Source organism: Oncorhynchus keta, unplaced genomic scaffold (genome assembly GCF_023373465.1).
Source record: "Oncorhynchus keta strain PuntledgeMale-10-30-2019 unplaced genomic scaffold, Oket_V2 Un_contig_2206_pilon_pilon, whole genome shotgun sequence".
Classification (NCBI taxonomy): Eukaryota; Metazoa; Chordata; class Actinopteri; order Salmoniformes; family Salmonidae; genus Oncorhynchus; species Oncorhynchus keta.
The window spans coordinates 54,134-67,500 of record NW_026282741.1 but is presented as its reverse complement, the minus strand read 5'-3'; the positions used below and the strand labels follow the sequence as shown (position 1 = coordinate 67,500).

General features: G+C 43.2%; 2 long non-coding RNA genes across 51 annotated transcripts; one reads left to right on the top strand and one right to left on the bottom strand.

Annotated features, from left to right (window-relative positions):
• Window positions 1-1,435: 1,435 nt before the first annotated feature.
• LOC127921340 (uncharacterized) lies at window positions 1,436-4,162 on the bottom strand. 50 transcript variants are annotated; one of them, XR_008108729.1, is made up of 13 exons: window positions 4,090-4,162; window positions 3,783-3,988; window positions 3,623-3,728; window positions 3,463-3,568; window positions 3,249-3,408; window positions 3,087-3,194; window positions 2,822-2,875; window positions 2,657-2,718; window positions 2,263-2,311; window positions 2,010-2,058; window positions 1,866-1,961; window positions 1,625-1,769; window positions 1,436-1,582 (listed from the first exon to the last, which is right to left on the bottom strand). It is a non-coding gene; the product is annotated as an uncharacterized LOC127921340 (long non-coding RNA). The 50 variants fall into 50 exon arrangements; XR_008108732.1 differs by having other exon boundaries at window positions 3,945-3,988; window positions 4,090-4,160; XR_008108753.1 differs by lacking the exon at window positions 3,623-3,728.
• LOC127921342 (uncharacterized) lies at window positions 2,461-5,007 on the top strand. Its single transcript, XR_008108776.1, has 2 exons — window positions 2,461-2,595; window positions 2,640-5,007. It is a non-coding gene; the product is annotated as an uncharacterized LOC127921342 (long non-coding RNA).
• The last annotated feature ends 8,360 nt before the right edge of the window (window positions 5,008-13,367 follow it).

Genomic DNA, 13,367 nt, shown 5'->3' with positions numbered 1-13,367 from the left:
TTTTGACCAGTGTTTATAGTGAGACCAAAAAATATTATTTAACTAGGTGTTAAGTAATGTTGTACTTTAATGTTCATAAATTCCTACGATCTTTATCTGTCTGTTACCCAGAGGTTGTAACGTTCTGGTCTTCAATAAAACAGACAGAATTCCCAGCTCACAATTAATCAGATCCCAGATTTATTTGTGAGAGGTTTACACAAATGCAGTTTATACACAAATACATCCCTTTTATACCATTCTAACCTAGGCACAGACATACACACCAATATAGGGGTTTTCTCATGAGTCTCACCACAGATTATAAACCCCTCAGCTGACAGTTCCAGGCTCCCACAGATAGTAGAACTCTGGAGGGGCACTCCCTGTCCTCTCTTATCTCCACAGATGTACATCCAGGCCTGTTCAAACAGGTTAATGCCCCTCTCCCTTCTCCTTCTACCCCCCCCTCATACATTCCTTTCTTCCTAGGTGCATGCCATATAACCTCTTCCTAATGAACACACGTTATTTAACACTACTAGAAAGACAGGATTAGACTTCTTGCCAGTTATAGTGCCGTATACCTCATTTAGTCATTATTCATTAAAAAATCCCATAACACTAGGGCAAGTCGGTTAAGAACAAATTCTTATTTACATTGACGGCCTACCGGGGAACAGTGGGCAGAACTAAAGATTTTTTTTTTTTTTACCTTGTCAGCTCGGGGATTCAATCTTGCAACCTTTGGGTTACTAGTCCCAACGCTCTGACCACTAAATACTTATAATAATAATTAGTTCATTTTATTTTTTCAGTCATCGGAAATGTGTCTTCTGCTTATCCTAACCCCTCAGAAAGATGGGGAATAGGGTGCGTTTTTAAATGAAAATCTGTCTGCATTCCACCTGTTTCATGTCATATTTAAATCTCTGGACAGTTTGCATGTAATGTTAAGATATAGCATCGAGAGGCTGAGATTATTATGGTTGTATTGTCCAGACTCTGGTAGTTAGGAGCGCTTCGGCGACGTTTCCCCTAGGCACAGATCTAAGATCAGATTCCTCTTCTTCATTCCTAATCTTAACCATTTTAGTGGTGGAAATGTTAAACTGACCCAAGATCAGCATCTAGGGGCAACTTCACCCAAATTGCTCCAGGATTACTAAAGGTTAATGCTCAAGACTTGCTGTACTTGTCATTTTCTGAAACATCCCGACCCGACTGAGACCAACAGTGTTAAAAACAAACATGACCTGAACACACACACACACACACACACACACGTCTCCTTCCTTCTCACTGCAGCGCAGGGTCTGAGCTCGCAGAGGGGAACCATAGAGATGTTTTAGCATGGACAGGGCCTTTGGGGGCGTACACCAGTTTTGAAGTCATCCACTGGGTGGGACTTCCTACGGGTTAAAGAAGGATCACGTGATTCCATCCGGGTCATCAACGAGGGACAATTAATTATACTGGTGAGGAAACGTTCCATAACTCCAGGGGGCATCATGCCTGTTCAGACATCATCCTCCAGGGGGCAGTAAATCCCCAACCTTTATTCCTGTTCAGACATCATCCTCCAGGGCAGTAAATCCCCAACCTTTTTCAGACAACACCCTCCAGGGGGCAGTAAATCCCCAACCTTTATTCCTGTTCAGACAACACCCTCCAGGGGGCAGTAAATCCCCAACCTTTATTCCTGTTCAGACAACACCCTCCAGGGGGCAGTAAATCCCCAACCTTTATTCCTGTTCAGACAACACCCTCCAGGGCAGTAAATCCCCAACCTTTATTCCTGTTCAGACAACACCCTCCAGGGGGAAGTAAATCCCCAACCGTTATTCCTGTTCAGACAACACCCTCCAGGGCAGTAAATCCCCAACCTTTATTCCTGTTCAGACAACACCCTCCAGGGGGCAGTAAATCCCCAACCTTTATTCCTGTTCAGACATCACCCTCCAGGGAAGTTAATCCCCAACCTTTATTCCTGTTCAGACAACACCCTCCGGGGGCAGTAAATCCCCAACCTTTATTCCTGTTCAGACAACACCCTCCAGGGGGCAGTAAATCCCCAACCTTGTCTTTAAACCTGTTCAGACAACACCCTGCAGGGGGCAGTAAATCACCATCCTTGTCTTTATTCCTGTTCAGACAACACCCTCCAGGGGGCAGTAAATCCCCAACCTTTATTCCTGTTCAGACAACACTCTCCAGGGGCAGTAAATCCCCAACCGTTATTCCTGTTCAGACAACACCCTCCAGGGGCAGTAAATCCCCAACCTTTATTCCTGTTCAGACAACACCCTCCAGGGGGCAGTAAATCCCCAACCTTGTCTTTAAACCTGTTCAGACAACACCCTGCAGGGGCAGTAAATCACCATCCTTGTCTTTATTCCTGTTCAGACAACACCCTCCAGGGGCAGTAAATCCACAACCTTTATTCCTGTTCAGACAACACTCTCCAGGGGCAGTAAATCCCCAACCGTTATTCCTGTTCAGACAACACCCTCCAGGGGGCAGTAAATCCCCAACCTTTATTCCTGTTCAGACAACACCCTCCAGGGGGCAGTAAATCCCCAACCTTTATTCCTGTTCAGACAACACCCTCCAGGGGTAGTAAATCCCCAACCTTTATTCCTGTTCAGACCACCCTCCAGGGCAGTAAATCCCCAACCTTTATTCCTGTTCAGACAACACCCTCCAGGGGGCAGTAAATCACCATCCTTGTCTTTATTCCTGTTCAGACAAGACCCTGCAGGGGGCAGTAAATCCCCAACCTTTATTCCTGTTCAGACAACACCCTCCAGGGGGCAGTAAATCACCACCCTTGTCTTTAAACCTGTTCAGACAACACCCTCCAGGGGGCAGTAAATCACCACCCTTGTCTTTAAACCTTTTCAGACAACACCCTGCAGGGGGCAGTACACCATCCTTGTCTTTATTCCTGTTCAGACAACACCCTCCAGGGGGCAGTAAATCACCATCCTTGTCTTTATTCCTGTTCAGACAACACCCTCCAGGGCAGTAAATCACCACCCTTGTCTTTATTCCTGTTCAGACAACACCCTGCAGTGGGCAGTAAATCACCACCCTTGTCTTTAAACCTGTTCAGACAACACCCTGCAGGGGGCAGTAAATCACCATCCTTGTCTTTATTCCTGTTCAGACAACACCCTCCAGGGGGCAGTAAATCACCATCCTTGTCTTTATTCCTGTTCAGACAACACCCTCCAGGGGGCAGTAAATCACCACCCTTGTCTTTAAACCTGTTCAGACAACACCCTCCAGGGCAGTAAATCACCATCCTTGTCTTTATTCCTGTTCAGACAACACCCTCCAGGGGGCAGTAAATCACCATCCTTGTCTTTATTCCTGTTCAGACAACACCCTCCAGGGGGCAGTAAATCACCATCCTTGTCTTTATTCCTGTTCAGACAACACCCTCCAGGGGGCAGTAAATCACCACCCTTGTCTTTAAACCTGTTCAGACAACACCCTCCAGGGCAGTAAATCACCATCCTTGTCTTTATTCCTGTTCAGACAACACCCTCCAGGGGGCAGTAAATCACCATCCTTGTCTTTATTCCTGTTCAGACAACACCCTCCAGGGGGCAGTAAATCACCACCCTTGTCTTTAAACCTGTTCAGACAACACCCTCCAGGGCAGTAAATCACCATCCTTGTCTTTATTCCTGTTCAGACAACACCCTCCAGGGGGCAGTAAATCACCATCCTTGTCTTTATTCCTGTTCAGACAACACCCTCCAGGGGGCAGTAAATCACCACCCTTGTCTTTAAACCTGTTCAGACAACACCCTGCAGGGGGCAGTAAATCACCATCCTTGTCTTTATTCCTGTTCAGACAACACCCTCCAGGGGGCAGTAAATCACCATCCTTGTCTTTATTCCTGTTCAGACAACACCCTCCAGGGGGCAGTAAATCACCACCCTTGTCTTTAAACCTGTTCAGACAACACCCTCCAGGGCAGTAAATCACCATCCTTGTCTTTATTCCTGTTCAGACAACACCCTCCAGGGGGCAGTAAATCACCATCCTTGTCTTTATTCCTGTTCAGACAACACCCTCCAGGGCAGTAAATCACCAACCTTTATTCCTGTTCAGACAACAGCCTCCAGGGCAGTAAATCACCAACCTTTATTCCTGTTCAGACAACACCCTGCAGTGTGCACCCTTTCAGTTGGTTTACCAACATAGAAACCGAAGAAGAAAAATAAACTTCTTCAAAATGGAGATGGCATGGGCAGCGCCACTGAGGCTCTCAAGACGCCAGAAGAAATCAAATGTATTTATATAGCCCTTCGTACATCAGCTGATATCTCAAAGTGCTGTACAGAAACCCAGCCTAAAACCCCAAACAGCAAGCAATGCAGGTGTATAGGAGAGGCGATATCTCAGTCCACGGGCTTAACGTTTTGGAGTCAGGTCTCTACCTGTGATGAAAGAACCCGACTCTGAACTCACTATGCCTTCATCTGAATATTAGGAAACACTTCATGTTGGTGTGTTGCAGCCGTATATTCCATCTGTTGCTTGGATGTAGACTTCCTTCTGTGGCTCAGTTGGTAGAGCATGGCGCTTGTAACGCCAGGGTAGTGGGTTCAATTCCCGGGACCACCCATACGTAGAATGTATGCACACATGACTGTAAGTCGCTTTGGATAAAAGCGTCAGCTAAATGGCATATATTACCTGAATAAGTTTAATATAATGCATAGAATTTGGAGATTTAATCTAAGGCACCGAACAACAAAAAAACAAAAAACACATGAAGTTGTTGCGTTACAGAACGTGTGACTTTTGTGACTGATGAAAACAGCCCAGATGTGTACAAGTACAGCGTTTCAATATGATGTATAGAGTCGGGAATGACTCCATCATGAGTTCCATGTGTTTAATTCGTTATATAATCTCTACCATCTGATTTAAATAACTCTGTAAAAGGCTGTAAGCTTTAGGATCCATTGAACCGTACAAAAAAAATAAAGTTTTCCATTTTAAATACACACGACCAGTATGTCCTGTTTTACTACACGTTGTTGTTTATCTGGTTCAAGCCTTCCTTCACATTAAAACCAATAAATACACATTCTAACAGAACCCTGCCCCACCTATTCCTCTGTAGCGGGACTTCCCTGTCAATCAGGTCAACCTGTGATGTCTCAATAAGAATTCAATTAGGGAATTGTGAGCCATTTGAGACCCTGTCTGAAACACCTTTACAGCCTGAATACATGAAACGCCTTTACAGTCTGAATACATGAAACACCTTTACAGTCTGAATACATTAAACACCTTTACAGTCTGAGTACATGAAACACCTTTACAGTCTGAATACATGAAACACCTTTACAGTCTGAATACATGAAACACCTTTACAGTCTGAATACATTAAACACCTTTACAGTCTGAGTACATGAAACACCTTTACAGTCTGAATACATGAAACACCTTTACAGTCTGAGTACATGAAACACCTTTACAGTCTGAATACATGAAACACCTTTACAGTCTGAGTACATGAAACACCTTTACAGTCTGAATACATGAAACACCTTTACAGTCTGAATACATGAAACACCTTTACAGTCTGAATACATGAAACACCTTTACAGTCTGAATACATTAAACACCTTTACAGTCTGAGTACATGAAACACCTTTACAGTCTGAATACATGAAACACCTTTACAGTCTGAATACATGAAACACCTTTACAGTCTGAATACATGAAACACCTTTACAGTCTGAATACATGAAACACCTTTACAGTCTGAATACATGAAACACCTTTACAGCCTGAATACATTAAACACCTTTACAGTCTGAATACATGAAACACCTTTACAGTCTGAATACATGAAACACATTTACAGTCTGAATACATGAAACACCTTTACAGTCTGAATACATGAAACACCTTTACAGTCTGAATACATGAAACACCTTTACAGTCTGAATACATGAAACACCTTTACAGTCTGAATACATTAAACACCTTTACAGTCTGAATACATGAAACACCTTTACAGTCTGAATACATTAAACACCTTTACAGTCTGAATACATGAAACACCTTTACAGTCTGAATACATGAAACACCTTTACAGTCTGAATACATGAAACACCTTTACAGTCTGAATACATGAAACACCTTTACAGTCTGAATACAAGAAACACCTTTACAGTCTGAGTACATGAAACACCTTTACAGTCTGAATACATGAAACACCTTTACATTCTGAATACATGAAACACCTTTACAGTCTGAATACATGAAACACCTTTACAGTCTGAATACAAGAAACACCTTTACAGTCTGAGTACATGAAACACCTTTACAGTCTGAATACAAGGTAAACTATGAAACGCCTTTGTTTGCTTGAGGGGGGGATGTACACAGCTGTGACTATAACTGACGAGAATTATCTTGGAAGGTATAATGGCTGACATGTTATTGTAAGGAATTCAAGATCGGGTGAGCAGAAGTGCTTGAGTTCCTGTATGTTGTTATGATTACAACAAGAGGTGTTCATCATAAAGCATACACCCCTGCCACTATTCCCAGAGAGGTGTTTTTCTCTGTCGGCGTGATGCTTGGAGAAGCCCGGTGGCTGAACTGATTCCGAGAGCATATCCCGACAGAGCCATGTTTCCATTAAACAGGGAATGCTACAATCTCAGATGTCTTTCTGGAAGGCAACCCTCGCTCAAATTTTGTCTACCTCATTGTTAAGAGACTGGACATTGGCGAGTAGTATACTTGGGAGCGGAGAGTGATGTATCTGTTTTTGAAGCCTGACCAGAAGACCGCTCCGTCTACCCCCTCTGCATCACCGTTGTTTTCGGTCAGCTGCTGATATTAGATCCATTGTCCTGGGTGGTGGTCCGAAGAGAGAATCTGCTTGGGGAAAGTCATATTCCTGGTCCCAATGTTGGTAAGTTGACATTGCTCGTATATCCAATCGTTCTTCCTGGCTGTATGTAATAATACTTAAGATTTCCAGGGGTAACAATCTCTGGCTTTACTCAAAGTCAGTGGCATGTCCAATTAGAATCAGGAATTCCCCAGGGTAGTTGTTGAGGCCCCTTGCTTTTTTCAATTTTTAATAACGACATGCTACTGACTTTGAGTAAAGCCAGTGTGTCTATATATGCGGATGACTCAACACTATACATGTCAGCTACAACAGTGATTGAAATGACTGCAACACTTAACAAAGAGCTGCAGTTAGTTTCAGAGTGGGTGGCAAAGAATAAATTAGCCCTTAACATTTCTAAAACTGAAAGCATTGTATTTGGAACAAAACACTCACTAAAGCCTAAACCTCAACTAAATCTTGTAATAAATATTGTGGGAATTGAGCAAGTGGAGATGACTGTACTGCTTGGAGTAACACTAGATTGTAAACTGCCATGGTCAAAACATATTGATGCAGTAGTAGTTAAGATGGAGAGAAGTCTGTCCATAATAAAGTGATGCTCTACCTTCTTTACAACACTATCAACAAGGCAGGTCCTACAGGCTCTAGTTTTGTCACACCTGGACTACTGTTCAGTCGTGTGGTCAGGTGCCACAAAAAAGGACTTAGGAAAAATGCAAATGGCTCAGAACAGGGCAGCACGGCTGGCCCTTGGATGTACACGAAGATCTAATAATAATGTCAATCTCTCCTGACTGAAAGTGGAGGAGAGATTGACTTCATCACTACTTGTATTTATGAGAGGTGTTGTTGAATACACCGAGCTGTCTGTCTGAATTACTGGCACACAGCTCGGACACCCATGCATACCCTACAAGACATGTCACCAGAGGTCTGTTTAAACTACTAACTCACAGCTCGGACACCCATCCATACCCCACAAGACATGCCGCAAGAGGTCTCTTCACAGTCCCCAAGTCCAGAACAGACTATGGGAAGAGCACAGTACTACATAGAGCCATGACTACATGGAACTCTATTCCACATCAATTAACTGACGCAAGCAGTAAAAATTGTATTTAAAAAACAGATGAAAAAAACACCTTATGAAACAGCGGTGTCATGACCTCTTTGGGGATAGCGAGTACCACCACCTCTCTCTCTCACCACCTCCCTGTCTTCCCCCTACCAACAGCCTCTGTTAGGCAGGTCATAAATTCCTAGAGGAGTTCTCTCCTCATGGCCAGAGTATAAGAGAGAGTGAGTTGTCATAGAGAGAACAAAGGAATTTCTTTCACATCACAGAACTTGAGAATTGAACAATATTCATGTTCTGGAGAATGTATAAACGGTCGGTGAAGTAGCCAGCTATGAACTGGTCCGTTTGGTACAATTTGGTGACCTCAGGAAACACAGTACAGCCACATTACCATAACCCTGCTTATACAAGAGACTCAGTTGCGAGGCTTGCATCTAATTGTTGTATAAAATGAATGAGTAAAGATGAAACTATTTGTGAAATGATGTAATGTGATTTTAAACTGTTTAATGAAGGAAACTCCAATTCCTTTGGAGTTTAACTAAATCATTGGCCCGCCCCATGAGCACAGACATTGATCTGGCGTCATGGGACAGCCCCTTTCTACTGTTTACGAATATAACCCCCACCAGGATGAATTCCCTTCAGTCCAGTTTACCTCAGTCCAGTTTACCAGAGGGCTAAGGTTTGAGGAGAGACCATAAACCTGAGTATAAGCTAAGGTTTGAGTAGATTGCGGAATCTTGTAACCATACCATGTGGTTAAACTCTGAAACTATCGATCCGACAGAATAAGAGCTACTCTCCGATACTAATTACTAGTCTGCGGCTAGGAATTCGGTATCATTGAACGCGAGGACCGACAACCGGCGAAACATCAATTCTATAACAACATTGCTGGATGTTACTCTGAACTATCCATTCTAACCACGGCAGAGAGAGAGAGAGAGCGGGAGGACAAACTCTCCAACAGAAACAAACTTTCCAACAGAGATCAGGACGACACACTGAGCGTAAATAGACATATTGATTGCAATTATTCCCGAATGAGTGAGCATTCATGTGCAAAGGATTAGCATTTCAATTGTTAGAATTATCAAGTGTGTAGTGATTAATTTGCGTAAATCCCGCCTTTCTCAGTCTACACCCACTTCCCTTTTGTCTACCAAGCCACCATGCCGGTTTATCCCACTAGGCACATCCCCTATCATTTCCTTGTAACCATATCTACTGATTGTGTGTGCATTTCTGTGATTATTTAGTTCACTAATAAATAAATGATTTAAGACAATTGATGTATGGATGACTCATAGTGAAGACTGGGTTCGTGCAGATGACCAAAGATTTATGACGTTTGGAATGAGACAAACGTGAGGTAAAGAATAGTTCATTAATTTGAAGACTAATTGATCAGATATTAAAATATCAGAAGAGTTATATTAGGAAATTATAACTTTGTAATCGGACGATTTTCCTTGGTGCCCCGACTTCCTAGTTAATTACATCTACCTGATTAGTTTATCACGTAATAATAATTACAGAGAATTGATTTGATAAACTAACAGTCTTTATTTGAATGATGCCAAAGACACAGTGTGTTGTGAAATCTGTGAATGTACTGTAATGTTTTAAAATTGTATAAACTGCCTTAATTTTGCCCGACCCCAGGAAGAGTAGTTTCTGATTTGGCAGGAACTAATGGGGATCCATAATAAACCCCAGGAAGACTAGCTGCTGTCTTGACAGGAACTAATGGGGATCCATAATAAACCCCAGGAAGACTAGCTGCTGTCTTGACAGGAACTAATGGGGATCCATAATAAACGCCAGGAAGACTAGCTGCTGTCTTGACAGGAACTAATGGGGATCCATGATAAACCCCAGGAAGACTAGCTGCTGTCTTGACAGGAACTAATGGGGATCCATGATAAACCCCAGGAAGATTAGCTGCTGTCTTGACAGGAACTAATGGGGATCCATGATAAACCCCAGGAAGACTAGCTGCTGTCTTGACAGGAACTAATGGGGATCCATGATAAACCCCAGGAAGAGTAGCTGCTGTCTTGACAGGAACTAATGGGGATCCATGATGAACCCCAGGAAGAGTAGCTGCTGTCTTGACAGGAACTAATGGGGATCCATGATAAACCCCAGGAAGAGTAGCTGCTGTCTTGACAGGAACTAATGGGGATCCATAATAAACCCCAGGAAGACTAGCTGCTGTCTTGACAGGAACTAATGGGGATCCATAATAAACCCCAGGAAGAGTAGCTTCTGCCTTGGCAGGAACTAATGGGGATCCATAATAAACCCCAGGAAGTGTAGTTGCTGCCTTGGCAGGAACTAATGGGGATCCATAATAAACCCCAGGAAGAGTAGCTGCTGCCTTGGCAGGAACTAATGGGGATCCATAATAAACCCCAGGAAGAGTAGCTGCTGCCTTGGCAGGAACTAATGGGGATCCATAATAAACCCCAGGAAGACTAGCTGCTGTCTTGACAAGAACTAATGGGGATCCATAATAAACCCCAGGAAGAGTAGCTGCTGCCTTGGCAGGAACTAATTGGGATCCATAATAAACCCCAGGAAGAGTAGCTGCTGCCTTGGCAGGAACTAATGGGGATCCATAATAAACCCCAGGAAGAGTAGCTGCTGCCTTGGCAGGAACTAATGGGGATCCATAATAAACCCCAGGAAGAGTAGCTGCTGCCTTGGCAGGAACTAATGGGGATCCATAATAAACCCCAGGAAGTGTAGTTGCTGCCTTGGCAGGAACTAATGGGGATCCATAATAAACCCCAGGAAGAGTAGCTGCTGCCTTGGCAGGAACTAATGGGGATCCATAATAAACCCCAGGAAGAGTAGCTGCTGTCTTGACAGGAACTAATGGGGATCCATAATAAACCCCAGGAAGAGTAGCTGCTGTCTTGACAGGAACTAATGGGGATCCATAATAAACCCCAGGAAGAGTAGCTGCTGTCTTGACAGGAACTAATGGGGATCCATAATAATAATAGAGAATAACCTGACAAAGATCTCTACTGTGATGTAATATAGAATATCCTGACAGAGAGATCTCTACTGTGATGTAATAGAGAATATCCTGACAGAGATATCTACTGTGATGTAATAGAGAATATCCTGACAGAGAGATCTCTACTGTGATGTAATAGAGAATATCCTGACAGAGAGATCTCTACTGTGATGTAATAGAGAATATCCTGACAGAGATATCTACTGTGATGTAATATAGAATATCCTGACAGAGATATCTACTGTGATGTAATATAGAATATCCTGACAGAGAGATCTCTACTGTGATGTAATAGAGAATATCCTGACAGAGAGATCTCTACTGTGATGTAATATAGAATATCCTGACAGGCATCTCTACTGTGATGTAATAGAGAATAACCTGACAAAGATCTCTACTGTGATGTAATATATAATATCCTGACAGAGAGATCTCTACTGTGATGTAATAGAGAATAACCTGACAAAGATCTCTACTGTGATGTAATATAGAATATCCTGACAGAGAGATCTCTACTGTGATGTAATAGAGAATAACCTGACAAAGATCTCTACTGTGATGTAATATATAATATCCTGACAGAGAGATCTCTACTGTGATGTAATAGAGAATAACCTGACAAAGATCTCTACTGTGATGTAATATAGAATATCCTGACAGAGAGATCTCTACTGTGATGTAATAGAGAATAACCTGACAAAGATCTCTACTGTGATGTAATATAGAATATCCTGACAGAGAGATCTCTACTGTGATGTAATATATAATATCCTGACAGAGAGATCTCTACTGTGATGTAATAGAGAATATCCTGACAGAGAGATCTACTGTGATGTAATAGAGAATATCCTGACAGAGAGATCTACTGTGATGTAATAGAGAATATACTGACAGAGAGATCTCTACTGTGATTCCTAGGAGCAAAATACCCCCCCCGAGGGGTCAAAACACTCTGAAAACCAATGTGTTTGGTTTAATTGACATTGACAATATGTCTCATTGGGATCTAATAGAGTATAATCTGTTCATCCTTCCTCTGAGATGTTGTTAGATCACGTTAAATACGACCTAAATACGACCTCCTACTGGAGTCACACTAGCTTACCATCCACACATTATGTGTGTGTAGGAGGTTCTCTCTGGCAAGGCCTAAATGATTGTGTGTGTGTGTAGGCGTTAGTGAGTAGGAGGTTCTCTCTGGCAAGGCCTAAATGATTGTGTGTGTGTGTAGGCGTTAGTGAGTAGGAGGTTCTCTCTGGCAAGGCCTAAATGATTGTGTGTGTGTGTAGGCGTTAGTGTGTAGGAGGTTCTCTCTGGCAAGGCCTAAATGATTGTGTGTGTGTGTAGGCGTTAGTGAGTAGGAGGTTCTCTCTGGCAAGGCCTAAATGATTGTGTGTGTGTGTAGGCGTTAGTGAGTAGGAGGTTCTCTCTGGCAAGGCCTAAATGATTGTGTGTGTGTGTAGGCGTTAGTGAGTAGGAGGTTCTCTCTGGCAAGGCCTAAATGATTGTGTGTGTGTGTAGGCGTTAGTGAGTAGGAGGTTCTCTCTGGCAAGGCCTAAATGATTGTGTGTGTGTGTGTAGGCGTTAGTGAGTAGGAGGTTCTCTCTGGCAAGGCCTAAATGATTGTGTGTGTGTGTGTAGGCGTTAGTGAGTAGGAGGTTCTCTCTGGCAAGGCCTAAATGATTGTGTGTGTGTGTAGGCGTTAGTGAGTAGGAGGTTCTCTCTGGCAAGGCCTAAATGATTGTGTGTGTGTGTGTAGGCGTTAGTGAGTAGGAGGTTCTCTCTGGCAAGGCCTAAATGATTGTGTGTGTGTGTAGGCGTTAGTGTGTAGGAGGTTCTCTCTGGCAAGGCCTAAATGATTGTGTGTGTGTGTAGGCGTTAGTGAGTAGGAGGTTCTCTCTGGCAAGGCCTAAATGATTGTGTGTGTGTGTAGGCGTTAGTGTGTAGGAGGTTCTCTCTGGCAAGGCCTAAATGATTGTGTGTGTGTGTAGGCGTTAGTGTGTAGGAGGTTCTCTCTGGCAAGGCCTAAATGATTGTGTGTGTGTGTAGGCGTTAGTGTGTAGGAGGTTCTCTCTGGCAAGGCCTAAATGATTGTGTGTGTGTGTAGGCGTTAGTGAGTAGGAGGTTCTCTCTGGCAAGGCCTAAATGATTGTGTGTGTGTGTAGGCGTTAGTGTGTAGGAGGTTCTCTCTGGCAAGGCCTAAATGATTGTGTGTGTGTGTAGGCGTTAGTGAGTAGGAGGTTCTCTCTGGCAAGGCCTAAATGATTGTGTGTGTGTGTGTAGGCGTTAGTGAGTAGGAGGTTCTCTCTGGCAAGGCCTAAATGATTGTGTGTGTGTGTTCCTAAGTGCGTGTGTGTGTAGGCGTTAGTGA